The 13907-nt window shown below is 47.9% G+C and overlaps 1 protein-coding gene across 1 annotated transcript in view; it reads right to left on the minus strand.

The window, feature by feature from the left end:
- The window catches only part of LIPE (lipase E, hormone sensitive type), a 237512-nt gene extending 223834 nt beyond the window's left edge, over window positions 1–13678 (minus strand). The window contains exon 1 of the mRNA XM_069201407.1: window positions 13575–13678. The gene's annotated coding sequence lies outside the window, so the exon portion shown is untranslated. The remainder of the gene's footprint in view (window positions 1–13574) is intronic.
- Between the last annotated feature and the right edge of the window lie 229 nt (window positions 13679–13907).

A 13907-nucleotide genomic window follows, 5' to 3' on the forward strand; every position in this document is an offset into this window, starting at 1 on the left:
GAAGATTTCTTCTTGGCTTCCAGTGCAGGGTGAAGGCAGACAGCCCTCAGAGCATGCACTACCAGGAAACAGTCGAGAAAGCCGGCAGGATGAGGCGCTACAATGTTGCTGGTGGTCGTCTTGCTACTTTGTTACGGTTACGGTTTTGCAGGCGTCCTGGAGCAGTCAGCAGTCGATCCTTGGCAGAAGTGCAGAGGAACTCTGGTGAGCTCTTGCATTCGTTATCTGAGGAATAGCCCAGCGGAGACACCCTAAATAGCCCACAGAGGAGGATTGGCTACTGAGAAAGGTAAGCACCTATCAGGAGGGGTCTCGGACGTCACCTGCTGGCACTGGCCAATCAGAGCTGTCCACTGTGCCCCAACACCTCTGCATCCAAGATGGCAGAGGTCTGGGCACCTCCCCTGGGAGGTGCTGGTCAGGGGAGTGGTCACTCCCCTTTCCTTTGTCCAGTTTCATGCCAGAGCAGGGCTGGGGGATCCCTGGACCGGTGTAGACTGGCTTATGCAGAGAGGGCACCATCTGTGTCCATCAAAGAATTTCCAGAGGCTGGGGGAGGCTACTCCTCCCCAGCCCTTCACACCTATTTCCAAAGGGAGAGGGTGTAAAGGTGAAATTCTTTGTTCTGCCTTCCTGGGACCGGGCTGCCCAGGCCCCAGGGGGGCAGAAACCTGTCTGATGGGTTGGCAGCAGCAGTAGCTGCAGTGGAGAAGCCGGAAAGCAAGTTTGGCAGTACCCGGGTTCTGTGCTAGAGACCCGAGGATGCATGGAATTGTCCCCACAATACCAGAATGGTATTGGGGTGACTGTTCCATGATCCTAGACATGTTACATGGCCATGTTCGGAGTTACCATTGTGACGCTACATATCGGTATTGACCTATATGTTTTGCACGCGTGTAATGGTGTCCCCGCACTCACAAAGTCCGGGCAATTTACCCTGAACAATGTGGGGGCACCTTGGCTAGTGCCAGGGTGCCCTCTCACTAAGGGCCAGATGTAGCAAAGGGTTTTTCCCATTCTGTGTCAATAGGAAAATGTGTTCATACATATGGCCCTAAGTAACTTGGCACCTAAACTTCACCAAGTGAGGGTTAGACATATAGGTGACTTATAAGTTACTTATGTGCAGTGAAAAATGGCTATTTCTAACGTGGACGTTATTTCACTCAGGCTGCAGTGGCAGGCCTGTGTAAGAATTGTCTGAGCTCCCTATGGGTGGCAAAAGAAATGCTGCAGCCCATAGGGATCTCCTGGAACCCCAATACCCTGGGTACCTAGGTACCATGTACAAGGGAATTATAAGAGTGTTCCAGTGTGCCAATGAGAATTGGTAAAATTAGTCACTAGCCTGCAGTTTTAAAAGCAGGGAGAGCATAAACACTGAGGTTCTGGTTAGCAGAGCCTCAGTGATACAGTTAGGCACCACACAGGGAACACATACAGGGCATACATTATGAGCACTGGGGTGACACACAGGCAAAAACAAACTTACATACAGTAAAAATGGGGGTAACGTGCCAGGCAAGATGGTACTTTCCTACAATGGTGTGAACACACCATTGACACGGGGGACAGCTTGCCTCTAAAAACCAAGATTTACAGGCACCCTGATCCTGTCAGCGAATGCATCAAGTCTGAAGCTCAGAAGATGCTAGACCTAGGAGTCATTGAGTCTCCAGATAGCCCTTGGGTTAGTCCTGTAGTGCTTGTCCCAAACCCGCACTCACAGGATGGCAAATGGGAAATGAGGTTTTGTGTAGACTACAGAGGTCTCAACTTTGTTACTAAAACAGATGCTCATCCTATCCTTAGGGCAGATGAGATTATCTACACTGGCATCTGCCAAGTATCTGAGCACCTTTGATCTTTCTGCAGGTTACTGGCAGATCAAGTTATCAGAGGATGCTAAACCAAAAACAGTATTTTCTAATCCTACTGGGCACTATCATTTCACTGTGATGCCATTTGGGATGATAAATGCCCCTGCCACATTCCAGAGGCTGGTGAATAAAGTCCTCCTAAGTTTGGAAAACTTCAGTGCAGCTTATCTGGATGACGTAGCTGTCTTTAGCTCCACCTGAGAGGATCACCTGATTCACCTAGAGAATGTTTTAGAGGCTCTGCAAAGGGCAAGCCTCACTATCAAAGCCTCTAAGTGCCAGATAGGGCAGGGTAAGGTGTTATATCTGGACCAACTGGTAGGTGGAGGTCAGATTTAGCCACTACAGAGGAAAATCCAGACTGTTCTGAAATGTAATCTTTGAAAATTCATAACTATGCTTGTGTATGTTGGATTTTTGTCATGTTGGTCTTGTTTTACTCAGATAAATATTGGCTATTTGTTTGAACTGGTGTTAAGTCCTTTTGTGGTGTTTTCACTTTGTTTCTGTGTGTGATTGTAAGAATACTTTTCACATTACCACCAAGATAAGCTTGACTGTTTCTGCCCAGCTACCAAGGGGGTGAGCAGGGGTTACCTGAGCTGTGTATCTCCCTTACCCTGACTAGAGTGAGGGTCCCTGCTTGGACAGGCTGCAAACTGACTGGCAAACTGAGCCCCTATTTCTAACAGTAACATTAGCTCATGCCCAATTGGTGTAGGAAAGTAGCCTCTTTCTAGCATGGTTACCCCCACTTTTGGCCTGATTGTCAGTGTGTTTGACTGTGTCTACTGGGATCCTGCTAATCAGGACCCCAGTAGTTATGCTCTCTCTCTTAAACTATGGTTGTAGGATACTGGTTATCCAGTATTTCACCCACAAGTGGCATACTGGTAACCCCTTATAAGTTCCTAGTATATGGTACTGAGGTACCAAGGGCCTTGGGGTTCCAGGGGATCCCTCTAGGCTGCAGCATTTCTTTTGCCACCGATAGGGAGCCCATGCAAAGGTTTCTAAAGGACTGCCATTGCAGCCTGTGTGACAGGGTGCATGCACCCTTTCACTGCCATTTTCACTGCAACAGGTCACTCATAAATCACCCCTATAGCAGGGTCTATAGCCCTGAGAGCAGGGTGCAGAGTACCTGTGTGTGAGGGCACCCCTGTACTAGCAGAGGTGCCCCCACGACCTCCAGGACCATTTCCCAGACTTCGTGAGTGCGGGGATGCCATTTTATGTGTGTACTGGACATAGGTCACTACCTATGTCCAGCTACATAATGGTAACTCCGAACATAGGTATGTTTGGTATCAAACATGGTGGAACAATAACCCATGGTTTTTTCAAGCACTGGTTGTATGATTCCATGCACTCTATGGGGCTCCTTAGAGGACCCCCAGTATCGCCATTCCAGCCGTCTGAGGTTTTCCAGGCAGCCCTAGCTGCTGCCACCTCTCAGACAGGTTTCTGCCCTCCTGTTGCTTGACCAGCTCAAGCCCAGGAAGGCAATACAAAGGATTTCCTTTGGGAGAGGGATGTTACACCCTCTCCCTTTGGAAATAGGTGATAAAGGCTTGGGAGGGGTAGCCTCCCCAAGCCACTGGAAATGTTTTGAAGGGCACAGATGGTGCCCTCCTTTCATAATACAGTCTACACTGGTCAGGAGACCCCTCCTGATAGGTGCTTACCTGGTTAGGTGACCAATCCCCTCTAAGGGCTATTTAGGGTATCTCCTCTGGGTGTTTCCTGAGATTCGGTTTTGCAGGACTCCGGCAGGAATCCTCTGCAACCTCTGCTTCACCTTCTACCGTCTGATCAACCACAGCACTGCTCTAGGAACTCTACAACTGCAACAAAGTATCCAAGAAGGCTACTCCAACTCTGTAACTTCAGCTCCTGCCAGCAACTGCAACAGTTTCCAGGTCGTGCACACTCCAAGGACTGCCTGTCTTCAGCCTGCAACAGAAGGACCGAAGGAATCTACCATGAATTGACGGAGTCAATTCCCTGCTTCAGCAGGCACCTCTCTGCAGCAACGACCGGCACTCTGGGTCCCTTCTCCTGACGACGAGCGTGGATCCTGGAACACAGGTGATGGACTGAAATTACCCAGACTGTCCAAATTAGGTGGAGGTAAGAGCTTGCCTCCCTGAGCCAGACAGTACCCCTGTGCACCACGTCTTTTGCAGCTCCTAAGGATCCTGTGCTCTTCTCCAAGGAATCTTCCATGCTCAGCGTAGCCCAGGTCCCCAGCACTCTATCCTGCGACGCTCAGCTCCCTGAGTTGTTCTCCGGCAGTGCAGGACCCCTTTTTGTAGTGCTGCAATGACTGCGATTTGCAACTCCTTTTGTCCCCGTGCCCTGGGACTCCTGTGGGTGCTGCCTGGTCTTCTGAGGGCTCTCTGAAGTGCTGAGAGCCCCTTCTGTCTCATCAGTCCAAGTTGAGACCCCCAGGTCCCTCCTGGGTTCAGGTAGCACCTTCTCACGGCAAACACGCCTTTTGCACGAGCTAAGGCTTGTTGGCAAAATCCAACGACAAAAAACAGCCTGCATTCATCTACTCAACGTGGGACATCTTTTGCACCAAGCAGGTACCAGCAGCTGTCTTCTTCGGTGCATCTCTGACTGTTGTGGTATCCTCAGACCTACCTCTATAGTGTCTATTAGGGAATGAGTTGGAGACTTCGGCATGGGCTGAAGTGGAATTGGAGGGCCATGCCACAATGCCAGGCATCCCAGGGCATATCTCTGCCCTCTAACCAGAGAATCCACTTTTGCACCTCCAGCCGCGTTAGTAGGGGCTCCTGTTACTGCTGGACTCTTCAGCTGTTCTTGGACTTGATCTCCTCTCTTCACAGGTCTTCAGGTCCAGCAATCCATCATTGGTGTCATGCAGTCTTGCTTGGTTTTTGCATTATTCTTTATCACGACTTCTAGTGTGTTTTGAGGAAACTTTCTGTACTTTACTCCTGCTTTCCTGGGCTCTGGGGCGGGGTACTTTACTTGCCTTTGGTGTTTTCTTACACTCCCAGTACCCCTCTGCACACTACTCTTGCCTAGGTGGGAAACCGACATTCGCATTCCACTATTTTAGTATTTGGTTTGTGTTCCCCCAAGGCCTATTGTAACCAATGGTGATTTTCACTATTTGCACAATTTTATGACTGTTTACTTACCTGATTTTGGTTACTAGTGTATATTTTGTGTATAATATTTACCTCCTAAGGGAATATAGGCTCTAAGATATTTTTGGGCCTTGTGTCACTAAAATAAAGTACCTTTATTTTTGTTAACACTGAGTATAGTCTTTTTTGTGTGTAAGTACTGTGTGACTACAGTGGTATTGCAAGAGCTTTGCATGTCTCCTAGTTCAGCCTTGGCTGCTCTGCCAACAGCTACCACTAGACAGCTTGACTGCTACACACTGACTACATTATTACACTAATAAGGGATAACTGGACCTGGTATAAAGTGTAAGTACCTTAAGTACTCACTAAAAACCAGGCCAGCCTCCTGCAAGGTAATCTTATTAATTCAAAATACCCTAGCAGTATGTATGCAGCGTCTAACAAAACACACTACTGTTATGCAGCGAATTTAAGCAACAATAAATTAGTATCTTGGATTTCAACTAATGCGATAATCAAACCAGCCCATAATAGAAACCAAATCTTCTCCACGTAACTCATAAATAACCATAGTACATTAAAATCACAGTAATTAAACTACCAATTGAACCCAAAATCAACATTGCGTAACCAAATGTTTCACACACAGCGCACCAATCCATCACACAGCACAAGATTCAATACTTTAGTATACTCTCAACCATCAGAACGATTACAACCTTTTTAAACTTACAACCCAAATTGTACATGAGCAAAAGCAGCACAGCAGTCACAATCTAAGCAAAATGCACTTGCAAAATCTACACTGAAAAATCCTCTAACTAGGCTATGGGGACTGGGGCAAAATGAATGTGAAAGTATTTCATCAAAAACTCGCAAAATTTTAACCATCAACTATTTTCTTCTACCACAATTTGTAGGCCTGGGGGAAGCCAAAATGTAGACACCCCATAATTTACCTCAAACAGAATCACCCGCAACTTGGTGAATGCGAGACGGTGTGAAACCTCAATTTCATGAGGCAATGTGACCCTCCACCTGCTTCCGCACCCTCCGCCTCCCACGCAAGACCTTCAAATGTATCCCCCTCGAACACAGATAGACCTGTCACACACGCCCTCATCACCAGCAGACTGGAGTATGGCAACGCACTCTCTGCCGGAATCAACAAAAAACTCACCTGCAAATTACAAAACATCCAGAACGCCACCACCAGACTGATCGTCAACCTACCCCGACACTGACACATCTCGCAACACCTACGTACACTGCACTGGCACCCCAAAGAGAAAAGAATCACTTTCAAGATCCTCACCCACGCACACAAAGCCCTCCACAACACAGGACCAGCCTACCTGAACCAGTAGCTCAACTTCCACGTACCCCACAGGGCCCTACGCTCAGCCCAGCTCTCTGTCGCAGAAGTACCCCACATCAGGAAAACCAGAACAGGATGACGCTCTTTCTCCTACCTCGCAGCCACCACCTGGAACGCCCTACCCATCCACATCAGATAAACCACCTCCCTCCCCAGCTTCAAGAAGGAACTGAAGACTTGGCTTTTTTAAACCACCTCACCGGTACACGCTACACTCCACCCACCCCAGCGCCTTGAGACCCTAACGTGTGAGTAGCTGCGCTTTACAAACACTGATTGATTGACTGACCCGGAGTTAAGGTACTTCCGCACACATCAAAAGTCAGAAAATACATTAATTATGTAAAAGTCTGAAAATACATTTAATTTCTAGGTGATTTATTACAAAAATTCAAATAAGGCTGTTCAGAGTCAGTGCCATAAAGACTCTCAGCCAATAGGATAATACAGAGAAATGCAAAATCAGAAATTAGCCGAAGGGTCCAATTTAAATACTGACGGATCGGGTAGTCAGTCACAGAGCCGGAGTACCCTTTCAACCACTATAATGGGCTGCCCACCAGATTTAGATGCAGGTGGACCTTTAGTGTGACAAACAGTGGCAACTACTCCGTCTCTCTGCTTTCCAAATTTGTCACTGCAGGCTACTGACTAAATTTACCAATTCACATTGGCATACTGGTACACCCATATAATTCCCTTGTATATGGTACTGAGGTACCCAGGGTATTGGGGTTCCAGGAGATCCCTATGGGCTGCAGCATTTCTTTTGCCACCCATAGGGAGCTCTGACAATTCTTACACAGGCCTGCCACTGCAGCCTAACTGAAATAACGTCCACGTTATTTCACACCCTTTTACCACTGCATATAAGTAACTTATAAGTCAACTATATGTCTAACTTTCACCTGGTGTAGGTTGGTTGCAAAGTTACTTAGTGTGTGGGCACCCTGGCACTAGCCAAGGCGCCCCCACATCGTTCAGGGCAAATTCCCCAGACTTTGTGAGTGCGGGGACATCATTACACGTGTGCACTATACATAGGTCACTACCTATGTATAGCTTCACAATGGTAACGCCGAACATGGCCATGTAACATGTCTAAGATGATGGAATTGTCACCTCAATACCATTCTGGTATTGGGGGGACAATTCCATGATTCCCCGTGTCCCAGAACCCGGTTACTGCCAAACTGCCTTTCCGGGGTCTCCACTGCAGCTGCTGCTGCTGCCAACCCATCAGACAGGTTTCTGCCCTCCTGGGGTCCAGGCAGCCCTGGCCCAGGAAGGCAGAACAAAGGATTTCCTCTGAGAGAGGGTGTTACACCCTCTCCCTTTGGAAATAGGTGTGAAGGGCTGGGGAGGAGTAGCCTCCCCCAGCCTCTGGAAATGTCTTGATGGGCACAGATGGTGCCCATCTCTGCATAAGCCAGTCTACACCGGTTCAGGGATCCCCCAGCCCTGCTCTGGTGCGAAACTGGACAAAGGAAAGGGGAGTGACCACTCCCCTGGCCAGTACCTCCCACGGGAGGTGCCCAGAGCTCCTCCAGTGTGTCCCAGACCTCTGCCATCTTGGAAACAGAGCTGTTGGGGGCATACTGGACTGCTCTGAGTGGCCAGTGCCAGCAGGTGACGTCAGAGGCTCCTTCTGATAGGCTCTTACCTCTCTTGGTAGCCAATCCTCCTTCCTTGGTAGCCAAACCTCCATTTCTGGCTATTTAGGGTCTCTGCTTTGGGGAATTCTTCAGATAACGAATGCAAGAGCTCACCAGAGTTCCTCTGCATCTCCCTCTTCACCTTCTATCAAGGATCGACCGCTGACTGCTCCAGGATGCCTGCAAAACTGCAACAAAGTAGCCAGACGACTACCAGCAACATTGTAGCGCCTAATCCTGCTGGCTTTCTCGACTGTTTCCAGGTGGTGCATGCTCTGGGGGTAGCCTGCCTTCACCATGCACCAGAAGCTCCAAAGAAATCTCCCGTGGGTCGAAGGAATCTTCCCGGTGCTAACACAGGCACCAAAAGACTGCATCACTGGTCCTCTGGGTCCCCTCCCATCCGGACGAGCATGGTCCCTGGAACACAGCAACTCTGTCCAAGTGACTCCCACAGTCCAATTAAGTCCTTGCCTCCCCACACTAGACTGCAAAGCTGTGTACAGCGTGATTTGCAGCTGCTCCAGCTCCTGTGCACTCTTCCAGGATTTCCTTTGTGCACAGCCTAACCTGGTTCCCCAGCACTCCGTCATGCAGTGCACAACCCTCTGAGTTGGCCTCCGATGTCGTGGGACCCCCTTTTGTAACTTTGCGTGGACTCCGGTTCACTATTCTTCTAAGTGCCTGTTGGGGTACTTCTGCGGGTGCTGCCTGCTTCTGTGAGGGCTCTCTGAGTTGCTGAGCGCCACCTCTGTCTCCTCCGCCAAAAGGCGACATCCTGGTCCTTCCTGGTCCTCAGCAGCACCCAAAAACCTCTACCGCGACCCTTGCAGGCTTGTTTGCTGTATTTCTGCGTGGGAACACCTCTGCAAGCTTCATCGCGACGTGGGACATTTGTCTTCCAAAGGAGAAGTTCCTAGTCCTCTTCTTTCTTGCAGAACTCCAAGCTTCTTCCAACCGGAGGCAGCTTCCTTGCACCTTCATCCGGGGTTTCCTGGGCTCATGCACCCCCGGACGCTGTCGCGACTATTGGACTTGGTCCCCTTGCCTTGCAGGTCCTCAGGTCCAGAAATCCGTTGTCAGTGCACTGCTGGTGTTTGCTGTTCTTGCAGAATCCCCCTATCACGACTATTGTGCTCTCTGGGGGTAGTAGGTGCACTTTACTCCTACTTTTCAGGGTCTTGGGGTGGAGTATCTTGGACAGTCTGACTGTTTTCTTACAGTCCTAGTGACCCTCTACAAGCTCCCATAGGTCTGGTGTCCAATCGTGATTCGCATTCCACTTTTGGAGTATATGGTTTGTGTTGCCCCTATACCTATGCTTGCCTATTGCAAACTATTGTAATTCAACACTGTTTGCATTACTTTTCTTGCTCTTACTTACCTGATTTTGGGTTGTGTACAAAACTTGTGTATATTACTTACCTTCTTACTGAGGGTACTCACTGAGATACTTGTGGCATATTGTCATAAAAATAAAGTACCTTTATTTTTAGTAACTCTGTGTATTGTGTTTTCTTATGCTATTGTGCATATGATATAAGTGGTATAGTAGGAGCTTTACATATCTCCTAGTTCAGCCTAAACTGCTTTGCCATAGCTACCTTCTATCAGCCTAAGCTGCTAGAAACACCACTATTCTACTAATAAGGGATAACTGGACCTGGCACAAGGTGTAAGTACCTTTGGTACCCACTACAAGCCAGGCCAGCCTCCTACAAGAACCACAGACATTTCACAATTTGGCAGTCAGGACTCCGCAAGGGCGACAGAGTAATTATCTCTTTTGCCCTGGGGGGATGGCTTAAATGCCAATTACTAAATTGGGCACTAAATCCCAAGTGGGGTGCAAAATCAAGAGGAATATGGACATTATCTAAGTCTTCAGGCTCACACACAAAATCGAGGATTTTTAGACATTTTCTGCATATATTACCTTTACAGGACAGCAGAATCGCTGTGGTGTAAGCAAAAGTATAATTTCTTCAGCAAAGAAAAGGACAACTTAATTTAGTACATAAGCCATTGAGGGAGCTAAACACTGTACCCCCAAAATTAGGATACCCCAAAACCTCCCTTCAAGAGTGTTTCCACATATAACTGAATTAAAGCCGGTGTTAAAACTCTATTTCATGAGGAAATGTACCCTCGCATCAAGGCGTCTCAGACAACATCAAAATCAGGGGAAATACAATTCAGTAAAATAAATTCAATTATAAACGTACTGAGTAAATTGAGTGGATCCAAACAATAACTGAGTTCTAGATCAACAAAAACGTAAAGGTTTCTTTTACAAGTGGTACAGACTCCATATCATTAAGGTTCTCAGATGCAGAGTTATAAAGGTAGAAATCAGGAGTTATTCAAAGTCTCAAATGAAAAGCAAAAACAATTTAAAAACTGACACCATTGCTAGCCGTATTAAGGAAAGCTCCCAATAATCTGGCTCACCTCCAAAATCAAAGGGTTTTTAAACATTACTGTTGCATATTAAATCAACAGTTCTGTAAATTAATTGCGGTGTAGCAAATATAAATTTGTTCAATAATTCAGAACACATGAAAAGTAAATATCATATTGCCTTGGCACCTAAGCGCTAATCCACTATGTGAATAATTATTCTGCAACCTTTACGCTGATGTCATTCGGAGATGCTGGAACAGAATATGATACATCAACAACAAAGTGTTATATGAATGAATAGGTCTCACAAACAGCAGAAGGAAAACAAAACATGTTACAAGTTACAGCTGAACTTGGGAAGCTCATCAGGTACAGGACAGCAATAACAGTGGTAATGGTACACTGCAGATTGACTGCGGGGGGAAGCACTGGATGAATGGCAAAGAGGACTTCCATCTTAGACAAGATGGTGTTTTACACAAAAATGTGGCATGCTTAACAAACATTAGAAAAACACACTTCTACACATCATATGAAATCTGTTTCAAAACCAGTCGTGGTATATCAGTCTGTACATGTGAATTTGTGTGCTTAAATACATTTTCCCCACTGTTAGCGTTGTGCAAAAACTCTAACCCTTAAACATCTCTAACGCACTGTCCTACCTATCTAGTCTCTTTGTCTTATCTTCTTTTTCCTATTGTTGCTGCGTCCATCTCCTACTCGTACTCGCTGTATCACTCCTGACACTGAGTGGTTGTTTTGCTACATATTCCTCCTACATGGTTGCCCCATTTCCCGCTGTGATATTGTTTTTGCGTCCTACTGGCTCCTCTCCAGTCTGCTATGGTAAGGCCACTGGAATTGCCATCTACACCATTTCAATGGTTTCAGAAGTCTTTTGGAATCAAAGTAAACTCTGTGGCTCTGATATTCTTGTTGACAAGAATTGTGATCTATTGATATTACGTTTGACGGTGTTCCATATTGTTTTGATTCCAGTCACACTGGATAGTGTTAGCAAGGTTGGAGTTAAATATAATGTTTATTGTGGGATTCTGTTGGGTAGTGGTTGGCTGGTTCCTGTTAAGGATCTGTGTGGAGCAGTAGGTGAATGGATGTATGTGCTGAAGGTTATGGTGTCTTCATCTCATTGGTTGCTGTATACACACTCCACTGAAAAAGACTGCTATTGTAGTACACATGCCAAGAAATGTTTTACTGTTTTATCTTCTGTGGTGAGATCCTTTTCTTCCTTATTGTCGGCTGTGTCCCTCTCTAAGCTGCCTCTTCCTCATTGGTGGTTGTGTTCCTCTCTTAGCTGCTTCTCTCCTACTGGCTGCTAGACTCCTCTTCCTCATTGGTGGCTGTGTTCGTCTCTTAGCTGCTTCTCTCCCACTGGCTGTTAGGGTCCTCTTCCTCATTGGTGGCTGTGTTCCTCTCTTAGCTGCTTCTCTCCCACTGGCTGTTAGGCTCCTCTTCCTCATTGGTTGCTGTGTCCCTCTCTTCTCTCCCACTGGCTGTTCAACCCTGCTAAGTAACACGCATCAGGCATTAGACTAATGCATTTCAGTGTAGTGGTCTGCATCACCGCACTGAAATGCAAAATCACATATCATAGCGCCTCTCACAGCTGTCAAGCTGGAGCACCTATAATGCAGATGCACCATTAGTCTGAGAGCTGTGGCAGCGCGATGCGCACTGCTCCCCAGCAAGCTTAGGGGCTTGTTCGATCTGCTCACGCTGTGCCACAATGTAACAGACAAACCAGACACCATGGAGGTATGATAACTAGTGTGGCGTCAGAGTCACTGTCAGTGCACCCAATAGCTGCTGTGGAGACAGTGAGTCTCTCACAGAGCAGTTGTCAAACTAGTTTTAATAGGCCTCGTCGGAACGAGTGGAGTGGGTGGCATTTCAAGTTATGCTCACTTGGCTAATGCAGCGCAGCTGGGTGAGTGTGCCGCAGAGTTGCACACTGTGTACGGCAGGCCTCTGAGGTTCAACTAGCCCCACCTGTGCCGACAGCAGCTGAGTCGCAGCGCTGTATAAGCCTGCTGCTGACCCGGTGCCATTTTAGCAGAGAGGAGATGCTCACAGCTTTAATTTGGCCGTGGTGTGCACCCACTGTGCTGTGTGTATTGCGATGATGATCCAGCGGACGACTGCAGCCAGGGAGGTGTCCGAATAAAACCTGAGTCCAGCTGCAGCGCCGCCTAATGGGTCAGGCTGCTGCCTGCAGCTAGCTGTGTCTGTCAGTTTGTCACTCCAGAGAGGGCCTATCTGTTGCTGAAGCACAGGCTCCACTTGTCCTCTAGATCCGATTCTAGGTAAGTACAGCAATAAGTCTGTCCAAATTATAACTGACTTTGCTGAGTTTGCAGCCTGTTCTTTTGTGTGCTTCCACGGCGCGCAGTATGAAGTGCACTAAGTCCTCACTGCCTTCCCGACTGCAGTGACAGACACACACTCAAATGGGTGTAATCTCTGATAGTTCTGTTTCCCTCGTCTTCTTTGCTTGATTTTGTTTGTGAGAAAGTGTCACTCAAGGTTGTTGAAATGTCACTCATAATTACACTGAAATGATGAGACTGTCACACATAGCAATCTGAAACTTTAGCAGCTACGGCTGTTGGGCTCTTCTTCCCCATTGGCAGGTGTGTCCTTCTCTCAGCTGCTTCTCCCCACTAACCCTGTAGGCTCATCTTCCCCAGTTTACAGCTGTGGCCCTCTTTAGCTGCTTCTCTCTCATTGGCTGGCAGGCTCCTCTTCCCCATTGGTGGCTGTGTCCCTCTACTAAATACTTCTCTTCCATTGGCTGTTCGGCTCCTCCTCCACCATTTACTGATATGTCCCTCTATTAGCTACTGCTCTTTGATTGGCTGTTAGGCTCCTCCTCCTCCTCCATTTACGGATGTGTCCCTCCTTTGGCGGCTGCTCTCTGATTGGCTGTCAGGCTCGCCTTCATCATTGGTGGCTATGTCCCTCTTTTAACTGCTTCCTTCCAATTGGCTGTTATGCTCGATTGCCCCCATTTACTGCTGTCCCTCTCTCCCCATAAGCCCACCCTGTCCTCATGGCCCCTCATTGGCTCTTGACTGCGTACTTAACAGTCCGGGCTCCTCACCTCTCGGGACTCCTCCTCCCGGGGTTCGGGCCCCGCCGCTCTCCCCGCTCAGCTTCCAGCTGACATTTCCTGCCTCCTCCCCCCTTGGCGCAGCACTCTGTGACGACACGTGCTGCCGTCCAATAGCGAGCAGGTTCACCCTGCAGATCCATCAGGGCCCGCCCACTAAGGCGAGCCTGTTAAGTGATTGGGCACGGCCCCTAAGCAGCTTTTGCGGTGTTCGCGGTTGTGCCTCGAGCTGGGCGTTGGCCGGTTCATAGACATAGATAAGGGACACCCCAAGGGTATGCTAAAGAGGCGGCCATCTTTAAAGAGAACTGCTCCCTCTTCCGG

The sequence above is a fragment of the Pleurodeles waltl genome, chromosome 7 (assembly GCF_031143425.1).
Source record: "Pleurodeles waltl isolate 20211129_DDA chromosome 7, aPleWal1.hap1.20221129, whole genome shotgun sequence".
NCBI lineage: Eukaryota > Metazoa > Chordata > Amphibia > Caudata > Salamandridae > Pleurodeles > Pleurodeles waltl.